Below are 24,992 nucleotides of genomic sequence, written 5' to 3' on the forward strand. Positions count from 1 at the left end.
CTTTGCAGTCTGGCGCATTAACCCACAGCGCCACACCTAGACTACAGCTGATGTCTATGTTGCCCATCCTTGTCGACCCTGTGTACCACCGGTGTGGGAATGATCCTTGCTTTAAAGATTTGTTCCCTCCTTTGACCTATTGCATCAACAAGTGTAGGTCAAGTTCATCAAATTGTAGCAGATTACTCTTTTTTCCTCTTCTTTCTTCCTCTTGTCAAGTTCTGATCATCGAACCATTGAAGCCAGATCAAGTGGGTACTAACTGCAAGTATGGGTGTTCTTGTGCATCTCCCCTCACTTCATATCATCTAGAAGCTTCACTCTCCATTCTAGTCCTCTGTGGCCATATCTCTGTCCCTGGGCCCAGGAATCCCCAGGTCTCACCATACTGCTGGCCAACAAGGTCTCAATCCAGGCTGACAGGAGTTTATTGAATGTGGTCAGACTTAGCTCACAACTTTATTGCTGTTTTTCCCACACTTCCCCTTTTTGGTAGACCAACGTGGTCACCAGCATGACCACATGCCTGCTTGTGTATTCCCCTTGGGTCTCAGTCTTGGAAAGGGGTTTGCCCTGAGGGGACTTGATTGCTTGCCTTGATGGCTCCCCAGCAAACAACTTGCTTGTTCTTGTAGTAACCTATATACAGAGATGGTTGGAATACTATATATAGGTTACTGTATATAGCAACCTATATACAGTAACCTATATATAGTAACCTAGATACCACAATCTTGTGATTCAAGCCAACCTTGAAGTCCAGTGTTTATACTACAGCACCACATCAGGACTTTTCAATTTCATTGTTGTTGCTAAGTACCATCGAGTCGGTTCCGACCTGTAGTAACCCTGTACAGGATTTCTGAGGCTGTAAATCTTTACAGGAGCAGAAAGCCTCATCTTTCTCTCATGGAGCATCTGGTAGTTTCGAACTGCTAGCCTTAAGGTTCATAGCCTGATTCATAATGTAAATCAAAGCTATTGCTAGTGGCAAAAATTCCTGGCCCAAAGTAAGTGCTCAATAAAGGTCAGCTGTAGTGCTGTGGGCTAATGCGCTGGACTGCAATGTCATTTGAACAGCAAAGTTGGTGGTTCAAGCTCACCAGCTGCTCCTTGGAAACCCTATACAGGGTTGCTATGGATCAGAATTGACTCAATGGCACTTAACAATAACATAATTATATTTCTAGGGGATATTGATGGTTCAGTGGTAGAATTCTTGCCTTCCATGCCTGGACTTGATTCCAGATCTGTGCACATCGTTGACAGCCACCTCCATCCACCAGAGAAGGCTAGCCTACTTTTTCTGTTTCATGGTAGAATCTCAGAACTTACTCAAACAGGTTTCAGAAGAACTAAAAGATTAAGACTGACTAGGAGGAAAAGTCCCCACTCGTCTGTCAATTTGTCATAATGTGGTGGCTTTCATATTGCTGTGATGCTATGCCACTGGTATTTTAAATACCAGCAGAGCTTTCCATGGTGGACAGGTTTCAGTAGAGCTTCCAAACTAAGACAGACTAGGAAAAAGGAGAGGGTGATCACTTCTGAATGGTTAGCCACTAAAAACCTTATGAATAACTATGGAACATTGTCAGATAAAGTGCTAGAAGATGAAAACATTATGAACCCTTTCAGATAAAGTGCTGGAAGATGAACCCCTAAGGTTGGAAGGCACTCAAAATAAGAGTAGGGAAGAGCTGCCTCTTCAAAGTAGAGTTTACTATAATGATGTGAATGAAGCAAAGTTTTGGGGACCTTCATTTGTTGATAGGACACAACTCAAAATGAGAAACAGCTGTAAACATTCGTCAATAATCAGAACGTGGCATGTACAAAGTAAGAATCTTGGAAAATCAGAAGTTGTCAAAAATGAAATGGAACACATAAAGATCAATATCCTAGACATTAGTAAGCTGAAATCGACTGGTATTGGCCATTTCAAATCAGACAATCATATAATTTACTATGCCAGGAATATAAATTGTAGAGGAATGGTGATGCATTCATCTTCAAAAACAACATTTCAAGATCTATTTTGAATTACATCACTGTCTGTGATAGGATCATATCCATATACCTACAAAGAAGACCAGTTAATACCACGATTATTTAAATTTACACACCAACCACTAAAGTCAGTGATTATGGAATTAAATTCTATCAACTTCTTCAGTATGAAATTAATTAAACATGCAATCAAGATGTATTAATAATTGCAGGTGGTAGGCATGAGAAGGTTGGAAACAAAGGAAGACTCAGTAGTTGGAAAATATGGTCGTGATATTAGAAATAATGCTGGAGATCACATGATAGAATTTTGTAAAACCAATGACTTATTCATTGCAAATACCTTTTTTTTTCAGTAATATAAAAAGTGACTAAACACATGGACCTCACCATATGGAATACACAGGAATCAAATAGACTACATATGTGGGAAGAGGTGGTGGGAACACTAAATATCATCAAAATAAAGTCAGGAGCAGACCATGAAACAGGCCATCAAATGCTCATATGCAAGTTTGGATTGAAGCTGAAGAAAATTAAAATAAACCCACTAGAGCCAAAATATGACCTTTAATACATCCCACCTAAATTTAAAGAACATCTCAAGAACAAATTTGATGCATTAGACACTAAAGACTGAAGATCAGAAGAGTTATGAGGCGATATCAAGAATATCATACAAGAAGAAAACAAAAAGTCATTAAAAAGATGGAAAAGAAAGAAAAGATAAAAATGAATGTAAGAAAAAATCTGAAACTTATTGTAGAGTATAGAAAAGCTAAAGTGAATGGAAGAAATGAGGAAGTAAAAGAGTTGAAAAATTTGCAAAAGGCAGCTCCAGAAGACAATGTCAAGTATTATAATGAAATGTGCAAAGACCCAGAGTTAGAAAATCAAGAGGAAAGAGCATGCTCAACATTTCTCAAGCTGAAAGAACTGGAGAAATTATTCAAGCCTTGACTTGAAATGTTATGAAGTGTTCATAAAGCATCAAAAGAAGATAGAAGGAATACACAGTCAAAAAGAAATTATTAATGTTCAATCATTTAAAGAAAGAGAATATGACCAAGACCCAAGGCTATCGAGGGAAGAAGTCCAAGCTGCACTGGAGACATTGACAAAAAATCAAAGCTCCAGGAATTGATGGAATATAAAATTGAAATCTTTAAACAAACTGATATGGCACTGGAGGTGCTTATTCATCTATGCCAAGAAATTTGGAAGACAGCTACCTGGCCAACTGATTAGAAGAAATCCATATTTGTGCCCATTTCACAGAAAGATGTTCCAATAGAATTCAGAAATCATTTAACAATATCATTAATATCACATGGAAGTAAAATTTTGCTGAAGATAATTTTTAAATGGTTGTGACAGTTCAACAGGGAACAGCCATAAATTCAAGTCATCTTCAGAAGAGGATGTGGAACTCAGGACATAATTACTAAAGTCAAATGGATCTTGGCTGAAAGTGAAAACTACAGAAAGATGCTTACTTGTGCTTGATTGAGTATTCAAAGGCTTTTAGCTGTGTTGATCATTACAAACAATGGGTAACATTGTGAAGAATGGGTATTCCAGAAAACTTCGTTGTGTTCATTAGGAACCTGTACACAGACCAAGAGACAGTTGTTTGAACAGAACAATGGTTTAAAATCAGGAAAGCTGTGCTCCAGAGTTGTATTCTTTGACCATACTTATTCAATCTGTATGCTGAGTAACTTATCTGAGAAACTGGGTTATATGAAGACCAATGTGACATCAGGATTGGAGGGAGATTCATTGACAACCTGTGATATGCAGATGATACAACCTTACTTGTTGAAAACAAAGAAGACTTAACATACTTACTGATGAAGATCAAAGACTACGGTCTTCAATATGAATTGTGCACCTCAATGTAAAGAAAGCAAAATACCTCACCATTTGGACCAATAAATCATGATAAATGGAGAAAAGATTGAAGTTGCCAAAGACTTCATTTTGCTTGGCTCCACAATCAATACTCATGGAAGCAGCAGTCAAGAAATCAAATGATGTACTGTATTAGGCAAATCTGCTACACAAGACCTTTTTAAAGTAAATAATTAATTCCACTGTGCCTGGGGTACCCATGGAGTTGGGGGCCAATTCAACAGTAGCTAGCAAAATAATTATTAGTTCTGTTCTCATCCTGGCTGATTCCTCACCCCAAGCATAACCTCCTTCAGGAAGACTTCTCTGCATCCCCAGGGTAGGTCACAGGCCCTTACTGGGATTTCCTGGCTCCCAGGCTGACTAGGATTGCAATACTTCTTAGGCTATGTGGTAACAGACTCTTTATTAACAGGTCTCCCCACCAAATCATGAGATCCAAAGAAGACCACATCTTTGACCATCTTAGCATGTCTAGCCCTTCCTTTCTCCTTGGCACTAGTACATTTTTGTTGAGTGAGTAAATGAATGAGTGGTAGGAGAGATGGATTCCAGACCCTAGAGAAGGGGAGGGGTCCAAGGCCTGTGACAGAATCTCAGAGCTGGGGTCAGGGGCACACCAAAGGCCACGAAGGTACATCCATCAGCCTAGGGTGTAGGTAATAAGGGTGCATTGCCTGTAAAGAATTGAAAAGCAAAAGTTGATCTGCATTTTATTATCACCATGTGCAGGGAATTCTAAGCAATGGCACTGATAAAATATTCCTCCCCGAAAAAAATTTTGTTGGTCTAAGTTCTAAAGAATTGCTGTAGTTACTGTTGGGTTTTAATAATATATATGAAAGCTTCATATTAGCATATTTTATTAATTATCCTTTAATAAACATTGTATTCCGCATGGAAGATGGTTTGGAAAACTTCCAGTTGTATAGCCAGCTCCTGATACAGCTACATGTGTTCATCCTGAGGTCTAAGTTCCTAAGGTTTCAGAATCCTTGACGCTCACTTTGAGAACAGTCCACATGTCTCCAACCTTTGTGGTACTCCATATTCCCATGTTAATCCCTTGTCATTCTATAACATTTAGGGTCTAAATTCAAAACATGAAACATTCTGCACATTGGGAAGTGTAAGTTTTTCCTTTGCTAAATGCACATTTTCATTCGTATATGAAACAGTTTGAATGCAAACTTTAAAATCAAAATATATTCTTTTTCACTGCTAACATCTTTAAAACTGAAAGCTAGAACAAGAATATAATGATTATTACTAGTTATAATATTACTATATATAATATATTAGTCGCTGTAAACATCCATTAATAATCAGAACATGGAATGTACGAAGTATAAATCTAGGAAAATGGGAAATTGTCAAAAATGAAATGGAATGCATAAACATCAATATCCTAGGCATTAGTGAGCTGGAATGTACTGATATTGGCCATTTTGAATCTGACAATCTCATGGTTTACTATGCAGGGAATGACAAATTGAAGAGGCATGGTGTTGTATTCATCAACCAAAAGAACATATCAAGATCTGTCATTAGGTCCAATGCTGTCTGTGATAGGATAATATCCATGCACCTTTGGTATGAATTGCATCTCAATTTAAAGAAAACAAAAATCCTCACCACTGGACCAATAAACAACATTCTTAGCAATGGAGAAAAGATTGAAGTTGTAAGGACTTCATTCAACACTCATGGAAGCAGCAGTCAAGAAATCAAATGATGTATTGAAGTAGGCAAATCTGCTGCATAAGACCTTTTTAAAGTGTTGAAGAGCAAAGATGTCAGTTTGAGGACTAAGATGTGCTGACCGAAGCCATGGTATTTTCAATAACCTCATATGTATGAGAAAGCTGGACAGTGAATAAGGAAGACAGTAGAAGAATTGATGCTTTTGAGTTATGGTGTTGGAGGAAAATATTTAAAGTATTATAGACTGCCAAAAGAATAAATATGTCTGTGTTGGATGAAGTATTAGCCACAGTGCTCCTCGGAAGCCTGGATGGCCAGACTTTGTCTCTCATACTTCAAATATATTGTCAGTAGGGACCAGTTACAGGAAAAGGATATCATGTTTGGTAAGGTGGAGGGTCAGAGAAAAAGAGGAAGACCCCCCAGTGAGATGGATTGGCAAAGTGGCAGCATCAATGGACTCAAACGTGGCAATGATTATGGAGTTGGACCAGGACTGGCAGTGTTTTGTTCTGTTGTGCATAGGGTTGCTATGAGTCAGTACTGACTCAATGGCACCTAACAACAACAGTAAGAAATAGTTGTCTCAGAAAAAAAAAAATTGCCTGGTGATGTACTTCTGATAAATCAGCTATTGAAAACTCTATAGAGTGGTTGAAATGGAAAATTTTTTGTTATCTATATATTTACCTCATTATAAATAAATACTCTATGGGGCACAGTTTTACTCTGACATACATGGGGTTGCCATGAATTGGAGTCAAATCAATGGCAACTAATTACATTCAGTAATGCTATTACTGAAAATAATTTTGAAATACATAGCAGAGGGTTAATGACCTGCATGGATGTTGCTAGCTACGAGCCAAGGGGCCAGTACTCACTGGAGAAGGGACAGGTGAAGATGGAATAGAGAACAAATCCCTCAGAATTGGCCATGCCTAATGAAACCCAAAGTAGCACCACATTAGCTTTCTTCACCCCCAAATACATCTTAGTTCTGGCATAAAAAATACACAGTTCTCCAACCCCCTCATCCAAGTAGGATGTGTTCTTTGGGAAGGAACTAACATCTGTTTGTGCACATCTTGTTCCAGCTGCAGGAAGAACGAAGGTAAGCAGGTTACTGTGGACAGAGTGGACAGCAGGGTCAAGGTCAGCTCAGGGGCCTGTGAGAATGACGTGGGCCCATAGTTCCATCAGCCCAGGCCAGGAAGATGCAGAAGATAGGAAGGAATGGGTTATACAAGCATGCCAGAGATGGTAGGTCTTTAGGAATCTTTCCTGTGATGTCGTATTAGCCTAATGGCTGGCAGCACGATTGTTGCTCATTGTTAAGTGCTGTCAAGTTAGTTTCAACTCCTAGTGACCCTATATAGGGGTCCCAAGGAGTGGCTGGTGGGTTTGAACTGCTTATTTTATCGTTAGCAATCCAGTGCTTATCCTACAACACCACGCTAGGATCCCGGCATCAAAACAGTCAGCACGGAATAGTATTTATGATTATTTTTCAAAAACATGAAAATAGAGGTGGCATTATGTTTTAGGCATTTAGCTGCTAACCTCAAGGTCTTTAGTTCAAATCTGTCAGCCACTCCAAGGGAGAAATATGAGGCTGTCTGCTCTCATAAAGATTTATAGTCTCAGTAGCCCTATGCAGGATCATTCTGAGTTGCAATTGGCTCAGTGGCAGTGGATTTAGTTTCAGGTTTTGGGAAGAACAAGGACTTGTCCAAGGTCACACAGCTAAGGCTGGACCCTACCAGGTTAGATGGTTTCCTGGTCAGAGCAGGCAGCCAGGGTCAAAAGCTTTCCCCAACAGCCTGAGGCCTGTTTACCCATGTTCAATTCCATCTCACATTTATTAGCCTTTAACACGATCCAGCCCTGGTTAGGATCTCTGGCAGATGGAAGACTACTGAACGTATGTATCATTTCCTGGCTACCTGCCAACTTCTGTGCAGGGTTTTCAGAGATCCACCCATCAATTATTCTTTGAGTACCTACTGTGTGCTTCGTGCTGGGACAAAAACAGTTAAGACACCTGCCTTCAAGAAGCAACCATACAAGTATAGAGATAATAGTCAGCAAATAGGATAAGAACAGAAACCTGGAAAATCATTTTAGTGACTCAAGAGAGTAATGGTACCCAGATGGCACAGTCCACTCAGCCTGAGGGGCCAGGGTGTGCCCTTGAGTCAGGGTTTGGAAGGGAAGAATATTGTTAGGGTAGAGAGAACAGCATTCGAAAAGACACAAAGGTGGGAATAATGAGCTGTGTTTGCGGGTGCTACAAGGAGCTCTGCATGGAGTAGCAGTGTGGGAAGGGTAACTTCATCCAGTATTCTATAGGGCTTTGAGAAACCAGGGAGAAGATTGGCAGAATACTCACTGAGGGGCCCCAGAACCTGGTGCTGGGGAAGTCTGCTGGTGTCTATAGTGCCACCACCATCTCCTACCCACCCTGAGCCTCTGAGGGTCCCCCTGTTCCCCCTTGCCTCATCAGTGCTGTCACCAGGTCTGCGCCACTCCCTCCCACTCCAACATTTTCCTCTTGTGATGGATGGAAATTTCCCTGCTTGGGTCAAGTCAAATTTCTCCTGATTTGTTGTTTTACACACACTGAGGCTGGAGGTGGATCCTGCATGATTCATAAAGAAAAACGCGCTGTCTGCGAAAGAGAGTAATTTATAGGCAACATTCCCAGCCTGCAAAGATGAAGTTCACCGAGTGAGGAGGAAGAGGAGGAGGAGAGAAGACCCGCATCCGCTGGGAGTGGCTGCCATGGCTTCTGGTGCTCCTGGTGGTTGGATTTGTCCCGTGGTTTGCCAAAACTGTGTTGCTCCCCGGTCATCGGGCACAGAGCCAGCCCTGGGCGACCAGGAAACCTGAGGCTCCCAAGGTCCTTCCCTGCTCTCCCAGCCCCTCCTGCCCCCTACACCCTGGCTGCCATCTCTCCCTCTTTCTCGTGTATGAAAATAAATGAAGTCAAGTTTCCCAGCCCTTCTTGTCTGGAGGGGGCGAAAGGAATGGGGCAAGCAGCCAACTGACACGTGCCTGACCCAAAGCATATATCACAAGGGTCCTAAGACTCCTGGGTTGTCACTGGGAACAGGCCTGATCAGTGGCCGTCAGGACTCCAGGGATAGAGAGACCTTTCCCAAGGAGGAAAAGCCCAAGTGGCATCTGTAGCAAGATGGAAGGAACTGGAGGCTTACTCTGTTCTAGGCGCCATGCCAAGCAGTTCACACACAGCATCTCAGTTACGACCCAGTGAGGCACCAATAGCAATCTTGGTTTCCGAGATGAGGAAACTGAGGCTCAGGGGAGGAAGCAAGTGGGCAGGGGTAGCATCCAGAGCTGTACATTGGACCCCATACCCAGAAAGCTCTGGCAAACAGAACGTTGATCTCCTGGGCCTTAGGAGAGGAAGTGAAGGCAGGAACAGATTGGGGTGCAGCTGAGAATCTGGAGGAAATGAGGTGCTAGATAAGAATGAGATTTATGAGGCAGTGAAGGAGCTTGGGCTTGGAGCTTAGGCTGACTGATACCCCATACCACTTCCTCAGGGCCCAGCGATGTGACTCCAGGCCAGTCTTTAATTCCCTCTCTTACAGAATAAGAGCCAGTGACCACTACACTCTGAGCCTCATGGATGGTACATTCTCTTAATCCTCTTCCTCCTTTGAATGCTCTGACTGGGACCTTGGAGTCCATCCTCAAGCCAGCATGGGAGACTCAGGAAACATGGGGCAACTTTCACCCTTGTGTTGTGTGAGCACACTTCTGGGTCTCATGTAAAGGGTCATCTGTAAAGGGAAGGGAAGGCCTAGGTGTTAATCAAGTACCTGCCACGGGAAGTGGTTTTTCAGCTGTCCAATCCCATGTCAGCCTCAACTTCTTTTCCACCTGAAGCTAGTCCCTCAGTGTCACATGAGTCTCATCCCCAAATGACAAGCTTGTTCCTTTAGTCCATCTGTCCTGCCAACATCCAATCCAAGCCCAGAGATTCTACCAGCTCACCATCTTCCCCACCTGGGACTGCTTCTCACCTTCTCTCTCACTTGTAACTCACAGAGAACCTCCTCCCTGTGATGCCCTGGGCTGGGATTTCAGAGCTGTATGTGCCCTTGTCCTTACCTCTAAGAAATGGAGGTACCAGGTGGCCTAGACCATGATGGATGGGCACAGGGCTCAGCAAGCTTAAGGAGGGAGGCCCAATGCCACCTGGAACATTCAAGGAAGGTTTGAACTGGGCTCTGAAGACTGAGTAGGAGTTTTTCAAACTGGGGGGAAAAAAAAAAAAGGAAAGGTGTTCCAGGCAGTAGAACAGCATGTGCAAAGAAGAGGTGCAAATAGTCATCCTTTCTTAGTTTCCTAGATATGCTCCAAACCTTCCCCATACCCTATGATCCTGCCCCACCATCGTTTCTCTGTTGCCCTCTGGCCCCTTGACGAGGGTAGGACTTAAAGTCCCTGCCAGGATGTAGATAGGACCACGGGCCCTTCTAGGTGTCTCCACCATGCCCCTGGTAAATATGCTCAGGGACACATGGGTGAACCATAAACTAAGCCTTCTGGGGATGGCTCCTGCTGAATAAAAAGCACATTCAGTAGCGAGAATGTTTGTTTTTGTTTTCCTTCTCCGAGTAAATGGAAACACGCACTGACCTCACTTTTCTCACAAGTACAGTAGCTTTCCTGAGTGGCCGTCAGGCCTGGGCTGCCAGGAAAAAGTGGTGGAACATTCGGCATCAGGAACAAGGGCCTCAGTGGCAGCTGTGGCCGGCCAGTGGAATACAGCTGTCAGGCCGCTGACAGGAGTTTCCCAGGGGTGGAGGATCCAGCCTGGGCCTCCCACAGGGCTCTGGACACTGCCAGGATAGGACTTTGAGACCGCTGTCCTCCCAAGTCACTTTTTGACACTTCAGACAGTGGGTCCCCAGACAGCAGGCTGGGAAGAGAACATGCAAAGGGGCCTTGGAATCAGTTAGACCTGGGTTCCCACCCTGGCTGCCACTTCCTGGCTCTGAGACCTCCGGCTGGTAGTTACACTTCTTACAAGCTCAGTTTCCTTATCTTCAAACTGGAGATAATCAATCCTGCCAGTGGGGTAAAAGCACATGCCTGACCTTCTCTCGGTGTTCCCACTGCAAACCCCTCCTCTTTTGTGGTGGCCTCCAGACCCAATAACCTCTCCCACCTGTGAGTTCCACTCCCACTGCCTTGTGATAGTGACTTTTCAACAAGAGCAAGATATCCACCCACCCAGCCATGCATCCTTCTATCCAGCCATGCATCCATCCATCTACCCATCCATTCATCCATCTATCCACCCATCCATCCACCCATTCTCCATAAATACATACATACATATACCCATCCACCCATCCTTCCATCCATCCATCCATCCACCCCCCATCCATCTACCCACTTATCCACCCACCCATTCACCCATCCATCCATGCATCAACCCATCCATCCATCCACACACCATCCATCCATCCACGCATCCACCTATCCATTCATCCCCCACCCACCCATCCATCTGCCCACCATCCAACCACCCATCCATCTACCTACCCACACATCCATCCATCTACTCATTCACTCACTTCACCCACCCATCCACCCACCCACCCATCATCCTTGTACTCACTCACTCACTTATCCATACCTTCAGTGACTATTTTAAGCAGCTATGTGTGCTCGCACTGTTGAAAGTTATTTCCTGTCTTCACTCTGATCTCTTAGAGACTGGGAGACAGAGTCTTCAGTTTTCTCTACAGCCAGCACAGGCTATAGTTTCATTTTGTTGCAAGGCAAAGAAAACCCTGCCAAGATGGCTTCAAAGAATGTGAATCTAATGGTATATGTAACTGGAAAGTCCAGGTCTGGCTTCAGCTGCAGCTTGATCCAGGCTTTAAGTAATATTTCCAAGACCTAAACTCTCTACATCTCTTCCCTCCTCCACTTGATAGCAATGCTGGGAGCAGCAGCAGCTCCACCCTCCCATCTATTCAGGTTCAACTCCAGCAGAAAAGATTGAAAAATGTTCTCTAGAAACTCCACCCAGACCACACAGATTGAGAATTGGAGAGAGGTGGAGCCCCAAGTTAAATAAGGAATGCTGGAAAGACACATCTCAGATGCCTATATGCCAGCCCCAAGGAACCTGGGGTAAGAAAGAGGCAACTCTATAAGACCCTCAGAAGTCCCCAAATAAAGCAAATGACTAACACACTAGGCTGCTAACCCTGTTGTTCAGTGCCATGGAGTTGGTTCCCACTCATAATGACCCTGTATAGGGTTTCAAAGGAATGGCTGGTGGGTTTGAACTGCCAATCTCGTGATTAGTCCAGTAGTTATCTCACAGTGCCACACCAGGACAATACCCTAGTAATCAAATATATAAATAAGATCACTGCAGATAGTGATAACCACTGGGATAGCACTAAGACACAGCAATGATGTCACAGTAACTGTGGGCAAGTCTCTTCCAGAGAGGTGACTGGGAAACCTCACTGAGAAGGTCATCTGTACAGGAAGAAATCAACTGCTCCAAGAGTTGAGGCAGAGAAAATACGACTGCCAGTAGGCACAGCAAGTTCAAAGACTCTGAGGTGGGCACGTGCTCTGTATATTCAAGGAGAGGAAAAAGGCCAGTGGGACTACATCTTGGAGCACAGGAGAGAATGTAGCATAAAATGAGATTAAAGAGGTTGCAGAGGCCAGATCAGGGAAGGACGTAGCGGTTACTGTTTGGATTTTATCTTCCAAGCAGTGGGCAGCCATTGTAGGGTTTTAATAAGGGAATGAAATGATATGATTTGTTTTGATTTTTAGGACCATTATTTTTTTTATTTTCGGTTAAAGTTTAACAAGCATCCACATGCTGCAAATTTCTTAGGGTTTTCTTGACTAATCCTTAGGGAAGCAGTTCAGCAGGACTTTCTTCCATGGAGTGGCACAGTGGATTTGAACCACCAACCTTTAGGTTAGTGTTGTTGTTAAATGATATCGAGTCAATTCCAATCCATAGTGACTCTGTATAGGGTTTCCAAGGAGTGGCTGGCGAGCTTGAACTGCCGACCTTGCAGTTCAAACTGACTTTGCAGTCCAGCTTATTAACCCACAGCACCACACCAGGACTCCACTAGCAAACTGCCGGCACCATCCAGGTTTCTTAACACATTGTGATGGTTGATGTTATATGTGAGTTTGGCTAAGCTAGGATTCTCAGTGGTTTGGCAGACGTTAGACTGATTGCTCTTCCATATGATATGATGTTTTCATCCTTCTTTTTGTGATCTGATGTCATCAGTCAGTTGAAAGTCAGTTTCTTTGGGGGCTGTGGTCAGCATCCAGTATAAAAGTATCCCTCACTTTTGGAAAGTTCACTTCACATCCCTTCACTTTTAAGAAAGATCAACATTAATTCCTGCTTTTGATAACTGAAAGAAATCTGAAAAGGATTCTTGCTTTTATGAAAAAAGGCAAAAAGTGAAAATATCATACAGCATTTGTTTTGTGGCAAGCCGTTAAAGAGACAGCGTGCGCCCCCAGCAGAGATAGTGATGTTACACCCAAGCTCCTTCCCTGGAACTATACTTAGCATCTCAGTAGCAAGCAACCATAGCTTTGAACTGTCTGTAAACACTTAATGTTAGTCTTATTTTAGGTTCCATGTATTTGGTATGATATGGTAGGTTATTTTTAGGGGTCTGTTGTTGTTATGTGCCATCGAGTTGGTACCAACTCATAGCAACCCTATGCACAACAGAACGAAACACTCTAGGAACACTCAAATGAGCCCTGGTGATGCAGCGGGTTGAGCACTCAGTTGTTAACCACAAGATTGACAGTTCAAACCATCTGCCACTTCATGGAGAAAGAAGAGGCTTTCTGTTCCTATAAAGATTTACAGTCTCAAAAACCCTATGGAGCTGTTCTAGCCTGCCCTAAAAGGTCCTAATCAACTTGATGACAGTTTGGTTTTAGGGTTTTTTTGGGTGAGGGGTGTCAGGGGGCAGGGAATGCTCAAGAATGTTTCCATATAAATTAACGGTCATTGGTTTGGTTTGGTTTTGTGCCTTATGTCATTTTGACTTACAAAAGGTTTCATAGGAAAACTGTACTTTTGGATAGTGGGGGAAGTCAGTATATGGATGTTCTGGCAAAATTTACACTCTTTGACTCCAGCATCTGACTTGTTTTAGTTCTTAGGACATAAACCAAAAGCCTGCCATCTGACCTACAGATGTTGGGCTCACCAGACCCTATCAGGAGAAGCTTCCAGCCTGACATCTGACCCTTGAATTTGAGATTTGCCAGCCTTTACAACTGCATTAGCCATTTCCTTGAAATCAACCGCTCTATATACATTTCAAGGACTCCTGGTGTGGCACCTTGGGTTAATGTGCTTCGCTGCAAAGTCGATTTTGAACAGCAAGGTTGGCGGTTCAAGCTCACCAGAGGCTCCTCGGAAACCCTATTCAGGGTCGCTATGGGTCGGAACCTACTTGGTGGCGCTTCACAACAACAACAACATATATATTTCAAAGGAGCTCTTGTAGCATAGTGGATTGTGAGCTGAGTTACTAACTGCAAGGTCAGCAGTTCAAATCTACCAGCCACTCCGCAGGAGAAAGACGAGGCTTTCTGCTCCCTTAAAGATTTATAGGCTTGGAAACCCTACACAGGGTCACCATAAGTCAGAACCAACTCCACGTCACATAACAAACACCAACCAACCAACATAATACATTGAAATCTAGAGAGGCAGAGTAAGGTAAATGTAGGGTATTCACTTCACTGGAGTCCTGGTGTAGTGCTGTGAGTTAATGCGCTGGACCACAAGGTCAGTTTGAACCATAAGGTCGGTGCAAACCCACCAGCCACTCCTCGGAAACTTTGTACAGGATCATTATGGGTCGGAACTGACTCAACAGCATTTAACAACAACAACAACAATATATGCAATAGCAGTTAACAATAACAACAATATATATACACATACACATATATAAGGAGCCCTGGAAGCATAGTGAATTACAAGCTGCAAGGTCAGTAGTTTAAATCTACCAGTCGATCCTTGGAAGAAAGATGAGGTTTTCTGCTCCTGTAAAGATTTGCAACATCAGAAACACTATACAGGGTCACTAGGAGTCAGGACCAACTTGATGGCACACAACCATATACATATATGCTTCATTGGTTTTGTTCCTCTAAAGAAACCAACCTAAGATACTTGATACCAAGACTGGCACTAGTTAGTAGTGGTTATGTCCCATCAAATCCCAGTGAGCCCTAAGAGGTAAAGTACAAAGCGTGACCCAATAGGAGATTCACTATATGCCAAAAGAACAACTTGATTTTCTAATATAAACAAACAGAAATATGGGGAATATGTATTGCTGTTGTTAAGTGATGTCAAGTCATTTCTGACTCATAGAGACTATGTATAGTGTTTCCAAGAAACAGCTGGTGGATTTGAACTGACAACCTTGCGGTAGCAGTCCAATGTTTATCCTACAGCTCCACACCAGGAATATGTGTAGGAATGACTATTAAGAGTGTGGGATAATGGTGGAAGGAATATAAAGTTGGATCAGTCTGATTTTATTGATACAGGCTCACTAAGCACAGATTCTTCATTCAATGTTTCAGTCTGAGAGATTAGGAAAAGATCTAACACTTTACTGGGTTGGTTCACTGAAGAATGGGTTAAGTGGGTGCCTACACTAAATCAAGTTGAAATGCCAGGTCTGCTTTGGTATACCTGGTTGTTTACTTTGCTTGGAAGGAGAAATAGCCAGGTGTTTGGTTTATACTGATTCATGACTGTGGCCAATCATTTAGCTAGATTATTAGAGACTTGGAAAGAATATGATTGGAAAACTGGTGATAAAGAGGTATGGGGCTAAAGCTCTCTAGTGAACCAAAGAAGAGAAGATATTTGAGTCTCGTATGAATGCTCACCAAAGGGTGACCTCGACCAAGGAGGATTTTAACAATGAATGGATGATACGCTCTGTGGAAATTGGTCATCCTCTTTCTTCAGTCACTCCAGTCATTGCCTAACAGGCTCATGAACAAAGTGGCCAGGGTTGCAGGGATGGAAGTTATGCATGGACTCAGCACTCACCTGGGTCAACTGGGCCACCGCCATTGTGGTGTGCCCAATCTGCCAGCAACAGAGAAACCCACTGAATTCTCAATATGGTGCCATATCATTCCTTGGGACTGTCAGTCAGCAATCTCATGGCAAGTTTGTTAGATCGGACCATTTCCATCGTGAAAAAGGTATTGTTTGTTCTTACTGTGTCAGACACTTAATCTGGTTATGGATTTGCCTTCTCTGCATACAATGCATCTTCCAAAACTACTATCCAAAGACTTATAGAATGTCTTATGCACTGCCATTGTATCCCATACAAGACTGCCTCGAATCAAGGCACTGAAATGTAGCAAAGGACCCATACTCATGGTATTCATTCGTCTTACTATGTTACCCCCACACACATACACACTCATGTCAGCTTGTCATATTGTGATGACTGGTGTGTTCCTCTGACATTAGAAGCTATACCTCCAGTATGTTAAATAACATCAGGGTCACCAAAGGTGGACAGATTTCAGCAGAACTTCCAGACTAAGACAACTAAGACGGAAAGTAGACCACTTCTAAATGGTTAGTCACTGAAAATCTTCTGAACAGCAGCGGAGCATTGTTAAATGTAGCGTCAGAAGATAAGCCCTCAGGTGGAAAGGTACTCGAAATATAACTGGGGAAAAGCTTCCTCCTCAAAGTAGAGCCATAATGATGTGAGTGGAACAAAGTTTTCAGAACATTCATTTGCTCATGAAACATAACTCAAAACAAGATGAAACAGGTGTAAACATCTATTAAAAATCAGAACACAGAATGTATGAAGACGTATGAACCTAGGAAAATTAGAAGCCATCAAAAATAGAATGGAACACATAAAGATGGATATCCTAGGCATTAGGACTTATATTATGCATGTTTAATTGGATAATCATATGGTTTACTATGCCAGAAATTGAAGAGGAATGTCATTGCATTCATTATCAAAAAGAGCATTTCAAGACCGATCTTGAAGTTCAATGCTGTCTGTGATAGGCTAAGATCTCTATGTCTATAAAGAATATATGCCATATAAATCCCTATGTCACTATTACTCAAATTTACACACTAATCATTAAAACCAGTGATGATGAAATGGAAGAATGATACCAACTTTTTCCATAAGAAATTGATCAAGTAGTTACTAGTGATTAGAATGAGAAAGTTAGAAATTAAGAGGAAAGATTAGAAGTTGGAAAATATGACCTTGTTGATAGAAATGATACTTTTGAAAGGCCAATGATTTATTTGTTGTAAATACCTTTTTTAAACAACACAAAAGGTACAGATGTGCCTCACCAGATGGAATACACAAGAATCAAATTGACTACATCTGTGGGAAGAGATGATGGAGAAGTTCAGTATCATCAGCCAAAACAAGGCCTGGGGCAGACTGTGCAACAGACCATCAATTGCTCATATACAAGTTCAGGCTGAAGTTGAAGACAATTAAAGAAACTCCATCAGAGCCAAAATATGACCTTGACTATATTCCACCTGTATTTAGAAATCATCTCAAGAATAGATTTAGTTGCACTGTGACAACAAGAACTTCGTCCATATAAGAAGCTAACGCTCATTAAAAAGACAGTAAAGAAAGAAAAGACTAAATGGATGTTAGAATAAACCCTGAAACGTGTCCTTGAGTGTAGAGCAACTAAAGTGAATGCAAGAAATGAGGCAGTAAAGAAGCTGAGCAGGAAATTTCCAAGGGCAGCTCAAGAATACAAAGTAAAGTATTATAATGAAATGTGCAAAATCTGGAGTTAGAAAATCAAGAGGGAAGAACAAACTCAGCATGTCTCAAGCTGTAAGAGTAGAAGAAAAAATTCAAACTTCAACTTACAAAATTGAAAGATTCTATAGGCAATATATTAGATAATGCAGAAACATCAAAAGAAGTGGAAAGGAATACATAGAGTCACTGTTCAGAAACAATTGGTCAGTGTTCAATCACTTCAAGAGGTAGCATATGATAAAAATCAATATACTCAAGGAAGAAGCCCACATTGTACTGAAGGCATTGGTGAAAAGCAAGGCTCCAGGAATTAATGGAATACAAAATGAAATCTTTCAACAAACTGATGCAGCACTGAAGGGACTCATTCATGCCAGAAATTTGGAAGACAGCTACTGGCCAACCATTTGGAAGAGATCCATATTTGTGCCCATTCCAAAGAAAGGTGACTCAACAGAATGCAGAACAATATCATTTGTATCACACAAAAGTAAAATTTTGTTTAGATTTATTTTTAAATGGTGGCAGCAGTACATTGACAAGGAATTGCCAGAAATTCAAGTTGGATTCAGAAGAGGACGTGGAATGAGGGCTACCATTGCTTATGTCAGATGGATTTTGGCTGAAAGCAGAAAATAACATTGTGCTTTATTGACTATGAAAAATCATTAAACAGTGTGAATCATAACAAAGTATGGATAACATTGAGAAGTATGGATAATTCCAGAACAGTTAATTGTATTCACGTGGAACCCGTACATAGATCAAGAGACAGTCGTTAGAAGAAGAGAATACTCAATTGTTTAAAATCAGGAAAGGTGTGCACCAGGGTTGTATCCTTTCATCATATATGTTCAGTCTCTAAACTTAGCAAATAATTTGTAAAATTGGATTGTATGAAGAAGAACATGACATCAGGATTGAGGGAGACTCATTAACACCCTGTGATATGCAGATGATACAACCTTGCTTAAGGACTTAAAATACTTATAGTATAGATTGCACCTCAGTATAAAGGAAACAAAAATCTTCATGACTGGACCAATAAATAACATCATGATAAACAGAGGAAAGATTGAAGTGGTCAAAGAGTTTATTATTTCACAATAAATGCTTATGGAAGCAGCAGTCAAGAAATCAAATGACGTTATTTCATTAGGCAAATCTTCTGTAAAAGACCTCTTTAAAGTGTTAAAGAGAAAAGATGTCAATTCGAGGACTAAGGTGCACTGTATATGAATGTGAAAGTTGGACAATGAATAAAAAAGACCATAGAAGAATTGATGTATTAAAATGATAGTGTTGGAGAAGAATATTGAAAGTGCCATAGACTGCCAGAAGAACAAACAAATCTGCGTGGAAGAAGTACAGCCAGAATGTTCCTTAGGAGTCAGGATGGTGAGACTTTGTCTCTCATACTTAAGACATGTTATCAGGAGGGACCAGTCCCTACAGAAGAATGTCACGCTTGAAAAGTGATGATCCGAGAAAAAGAGGAAGACTCCCAACAAGATGGATTGGCACAGTAGCAATACCAATGGACTCAGACGTAACAGTTGTGAAGATGGCACAGGATGGGACAGTGTTCCCTTCTGCTGTGCATAGGGTCTCTTTGAATCAGAACCAACTTGGCATCTGTTTCTTGTCTGTTTTGAATTTTATATAAATGGACTCATACAATATCCATTTTGTGTCTAGTTTCTTTCACTCAACAAAATGTGTATACGATTTATCCGTGTTGTTGCATGTACCAATACTTCTTTTTTTTTTTTCATTGTTGTGTAGTATTCCATTTCTTCTGCTCTCCCAATACTGGAAAGCAGGTTGTTTCCTATTTATGATCTGATCTTCATCAAATGTATATACAGTGTAGTGGCCCCTAGAGATGGGGTGGGGTTGTCCTTGGTTTTCTTTACAGCCAACACAGAGTTGGCATAAAATAGAACAACCTCATTTTTGGCCATGTCAAGCTGAGAATTCACTCTGGAAAGGATAGATGATCTAGACTAGAAACCACTAGATGTCCTCTCTTTCTTCAGGTCTGACATTCCCCAGGCTCCTGGCCACCCTTTCAACTCACCTTCCCACCAACAAATTCAGGTGTTCCAAGTTGGCTGGGCAAAGGGTCTGGTAGATGCTGAGCGACAGAGTCCCTGGCGGCCAACGTGAGGGACGTCGCGGGAAATGAGAAGAGCTGGGGCTAGGTGCCAGGAGTGACTCTACAACCAAAAAATGTGCTCTTGGCCAGGGTCTCCTTCCTCTCTCCTCTCGGCACTTTCAGGCGGCGAGGAGTTGGCAGGGCCAGGGTGCAGATAACGTCGAGAGCCCCAGGCCCTCTTCTGTCATCACCTCCCCAACGTGAAATCCAAGATCTTGTTTATTTATGAGGAAATTCTGTTCTGCTGCTCGACAAATGGTGTATGGGGGCCAGGGCACATGGAGCGTGGAGCCGGCCCAGCCAGGCCCCAGCATGATTAGTTCTCCAAGATGCAAGCTCAGATGGAGGCCTGGCAGCGGTGGAGGGCTGGGCTGGACATTCCCGGATGGGAGTGGGGGAGGGGGAAGGGCAAGAGCCAGACATCCCTTGCCTTCCTTGATAGAGCCACTGGGGAACTGGATAGGAAACAATCCAAACTTGGCTGTTGGCCTGATGTGCCCGCCAAGGAACAAGCACCAGCTCTTCTCTGGGTTTCAAGTCTCTGCTCACCTTTCTGGAAGGGCATAATGAGATAGAGTGTGTCAAGTACCCGAGAGATGGTAGAGGGAAAATAAAATCTACCCAGAGCCCAGAACTAGGCAGGGGTTTATATTAGTAATCTCCTCCAATGAGCCAGTGCCTCTATTAGTTGGATATGAGTGTCCTCATTGTGTGCTGAAATTCCAAGTGATGAAATAACTCACCCAGGAGTATAGCCTAGTTAAGTGTAAGAGACTCACCTCAAACTAGTGCTGTCCAATTCCTACCATCTGGGTGAGGCTGGCCAGAGAGTTCACTCAGGTGAGAGCAAGTGCCCAGCTAGGGCAAACTGTATGGAATTAGTTTGCATCTGACGCAACTTCTATGCTCTTTCCTCCCAAAATGAAATGCCCTTTAGCAATATGTTTGATGAGCACAAGTTATGATACAACATCCACTTTTGGTGGTGGGACATTAATTTGATATTATTGAAGTAAACATTCTTCATTGGAGAAATACCCTTTAGCATCAAAACTTGAAGAATGACATTCACAGCTTAGAAAGAAATTTCACAGAAAATAGAAGATACTTCTTAGAACTATTGCGTTACCATTGTACTGGATGGAAAAACATAACCTTCCATGACTCTGGCTCAAAATATGATTTAAAAAAACAAAACAAAACTTTAGAAGTCAAACAAAACAAATTGTAGCATCAACAACAATAACCTAATCTCTGGGTTCAAATTCTAACACTGTCTCTTTGTATCTTGGGCAATTATTTTATTTTTCTGGGACTTAGACTTCTCTGCTAAAAGAGGATTATTAATAATATATACCCAGCAATGTTATTAGTGAGTCCTGGTCTGGTGCTATAGCATAAGCACTCGACCTTAAGGTCGATTTAAATCACAGGTCAGTGGTTCAAACTCATCAGCTGCTCCTTGGAAACCCTATACAGGGTCACTGTAAGTCAGAATCAACTCAATGGCATTCAACAAAAACAACAAGGTTATTAGAAAAGTAAATACCAGAGCTCCTTATGCTAAGTATGTTGTTGTTAAGTGTCGTCGACCCATAGTGACCCTGTATAGGGTTTCCGAGGAGCACCTGGGAAGCTTGAACCGCCGACCTTTCAATTCAGATGGCTTTGCAGTCTGGCGCATTAACCCACAGAGCCACACCAGGTATTACTGTTATTGTACAATACAATCATCCACTGTTTGTATATTTTTTTAAAAAAGCAATCACAACAAAGACTAGCTGTTGTTGAATTGGTTTTGACTCATGGAGGGTGAGCCCAAATGTGTCAAAACTGTGCTCCATACAGTTTTCAGTGGCTGTGACTTTTCATTTCCATTTTCAGAGCTATAGACATAAAACAATAGACAGACATTTTTTAACTGACAGAATTAAAACCAAATATATGAAGTAAATATGTTGTTGTTGTTAAGTGCTGTTGAGTCACTTGTGACCCATAGTGACCCTGAATAGGGTTTCCGATGCTGTAAATCTTCACGGAAGCAGAAAGCCTTATCTTTCTCCAACGGAGCAGCTGGTAGTTTCAAACTGCTGACCTTGCGGTTCACAGTCCAATTCGTAACCACTATACTACCAGAGCTCCTATAAATGGGTTGAAAAACCTCTGACAAAAGACAAAATTTTCAGCTTCAGAACTACAGGCCAGGTTGTTCCTTTTTTACTTACAGGTTTTCAAATTGTATCCAGGAATCCTGGTGTGGCGCTGTGGTTTGAACTGCAGGTTGGCAGTTCAAGCTCACCAGCACTTCTTGTAAACCCTATACAGGGTCGCTATGCGTTGAAACCAACTTGACAGCCCTTAACAACAACACTACAATTACATTCTTTTGGAGAAAAAGAATGTATCCACACCTGAATTCCAAACTTTCCTGAATTCATCCTGTCATTCCCAAGCTACCTGGACTCGTACCCTCCTATTTCTCTAGTGCTGATTTGCTTTACTTGTATTATTAAATATTTCAAGCAGACTTAGAAGTATAGAGAATAATGTAACAGATATTCATAGATCTGCCACTGAGATTAAATAGGTGGCATTTTACCATATTTGTTTCAGATCTTTTTACTAGGCTCTGCACTTCTTTTTCCTCCTTCCCCACCTCGCAGACATAACCACTAACTTGAAGAGGGCTTGTAAAATTTCTGTGTAGATTTCATCATTTTTATACATAAGTATGTATCTAAGAGCTATATATGGAATTGTTTTGAGGGCTTTTAGAATTTATCAAAATAATGTGGTGTAATAGATACCTTTTAGCAACTTGTTTTTTTGAGAATTATACATATTGAGACATGTAATGTCTTTCATTGATTTCAACTGCCAAACAGCGTTCAACTGTACAAATAAATAACAGGTTGTTTATTCGTTTACACATTGATGGGCAGCTGTTTCAGTTTTTCTTTTTTCTATTTTTTTAAGATCACAAACCGCTTTGATGAACATGTTTGTCATAGTTCCTTGAGCTCTCATCCTAGTATTTCTTAAGAAGTAGAAATCTCCATTGGGCTGGTTTAAACCTTTATTTGATACCTAATTTCTTTTCTCCATTTTATTCTCTAAGGATTCAGTTAAAAGAGGGCTTCATGAACCAGGATTTGAGCTGAGCCTTGAAGAAACAGAAGTCGTGATGATCGAAAGAAAAAATGTGCAGCGTTCTAAGAAAGAGAAGTCACCAAAATGGGAATCACATGACAATATCCATAGCCACACTGTTTCATGTTCATTGATCCTGTATGCTGGGGTGTGTGACTCTGTTGCCATGGCCAGGGACTTTGGAGAGCAGCTCTTTTTCATTGCATGCTCAGATTTGTTCTGTTGGTATTATGTTCATTCTTGTACCAACTCCCATTTCAGAGCTGGAAACTCACATAGATCTAAGCCAGTGATTTCCAAGCTTGGCTGTGCATCATAGTTCCTGGGGGGCACTGAAAAACATTCTAATCTCTGAGTCCCAGTCCTGGAGATTCAGGTTCAGTGGGTTGGAGTAGAGCCTAGGAATCTGTACTTTTAAGAAACCCTGCAAGGTGCATCTCTGGCACTTGAGAAGTTGTTACCTAAACCCCACATTTCACTGTCAAGAGGATGAAATTGCCAGCTAACCTTGCTCCTTGTCACACTACACTTCACTGTGCCCTATAAGCACTTGTTTGTGGGTCTGGTGTGTTCTGAGATTTCCCTCACAAAACCCTCAACTGTTTCTTATTCAGAATCTTGCTCCCTGGATTGAAGAAACCTGGCAAAGCCAAGAATGGAATTGATTGTCTCTCCTGCCCAAATGTGGGTGGGCCCTCGCCTTGCCCTTTCTCACTGTCACAGGCTAGACAGGCTAGAGAAGAGGGTTCAGCTGGGCCATGTGAAAACCAGACTGAACTACTACCACACAATAGTGGTAAGAGTAACACCAGCATGAACGCTTCTAGAGAGGAGGGAGTTATTTTAATTACCACATTGAAGACAAAGAATTTGAGACCCAGTGACATGGAGCCATGGCTAGTAAGTAAGTGGTAGATCCAGGATTCAGCAGATCACCTGACTCCAGCGTTCATGATCAGACGTTTCTGCCAGACAGTCTTTGTCCTCACTATATGGGATGAATTTCCAGAGGGCACTGTCTAAATGGGCATCTGTGTTTGGTCCCTCCAATTCTGGGATACTATGAAAAGTCTCTAAGGATCCCTGGTGACACTTGGCTGCCAACCAAAAGGTCAGCAGCAATTCAAAGAACCCATCAGCCACTCTTTGGAAGAAAGATGTGGCAGTCTGCTTCCGTATGATTTACAGCCTTGGAAACTATGTTCTGTCCTCTAAGGTGACTATGAGTCAGAATTGACTCTAGGACAGTGGGTAATGAGGATTCTCCAGTATGTATTGCACCTTCTCTTACCTCAGTTCTTTCATTTACAACAAATCGTAGGTTTATATGTGAATGAGAAGACTAATAACAATAATCAATATTGCCTGAGCCCTTACTATCACTACATGCCAGATCCAGTAGCAGATGATTTATGAGGGTTATTGCACACAATCCTCCCTCCCTCCCACTGCCCGCCAAACACACCACAATGCTACAAGGGACAGCACAGTCCCCTACCTCACCTCCTGTGAGAAAACAATCCCAGAGAAGAGGGTCCCTCAGGTTCAGATCACACAGCCTCTTGGCTGAGCGGGGAGACCTTGGCACCCACTCCCCATTGCTTCCCACAATTTGCAGGGTATTCTAGCCTTCCCTTCAGAGTGAGGCAATGCATAATAATAGCAATAAAAATTCTGTTACAATACAGTCCCTATCTTGAGGGAGGGGAGCCCTTCTCTGGATCCTGTTTCTTGGGATTTTTCCTTTCAAGATTAGAAGGATTATGGCTTTAACTTCCATGGCCTGGCTCTGGGGGCACTGTAGGTTAAGCACTGGACTGCTAACCACAAGGTCAGAAGCTCCATGGCAGAAAGATGAAGTTGTCTGCTCCCATAAAGAATTACCTTTTAGGAAATCCTACACAGGGTCACTCTGAGTTGAAATTGACTCAGTGGCCTGGGTTTGGGGTTTTTTGGTTTCACCTACCTCTGATCATTGCTCTTACCCCAGGCTTGTGTCCTCTGTTCTGTCCTTCAACTAGTACCAAGACCACCCACCCTCCATGTCCTGATTCTGTCACTTTCTTTTTAGAAAACTTAGGGACTCCATATCACCATTTCCCTCTCATTTTCAGAAAGCCCAGAGTGTGCCACCTTCCACCACAGCCCGAGTTGCTGAGATGTCCATG

Source organism: Chrysochloris asiatica, unplaced genomic scaffold (assembly GCF_000296735.1).
Source record: "Chrysochloris asiatica unplaced genomic scaffold, ChrAsi1.0 scaffold00071, whole genome shotgun sequence".
In the NCBI taxonomy this organism is placed as follows: Eukaryota; Metazoa; Chordata; class Mammalia; order Afrosoricida; family Chrysochloridae; genus Chrysochloris; species Chrysochloris asiatica.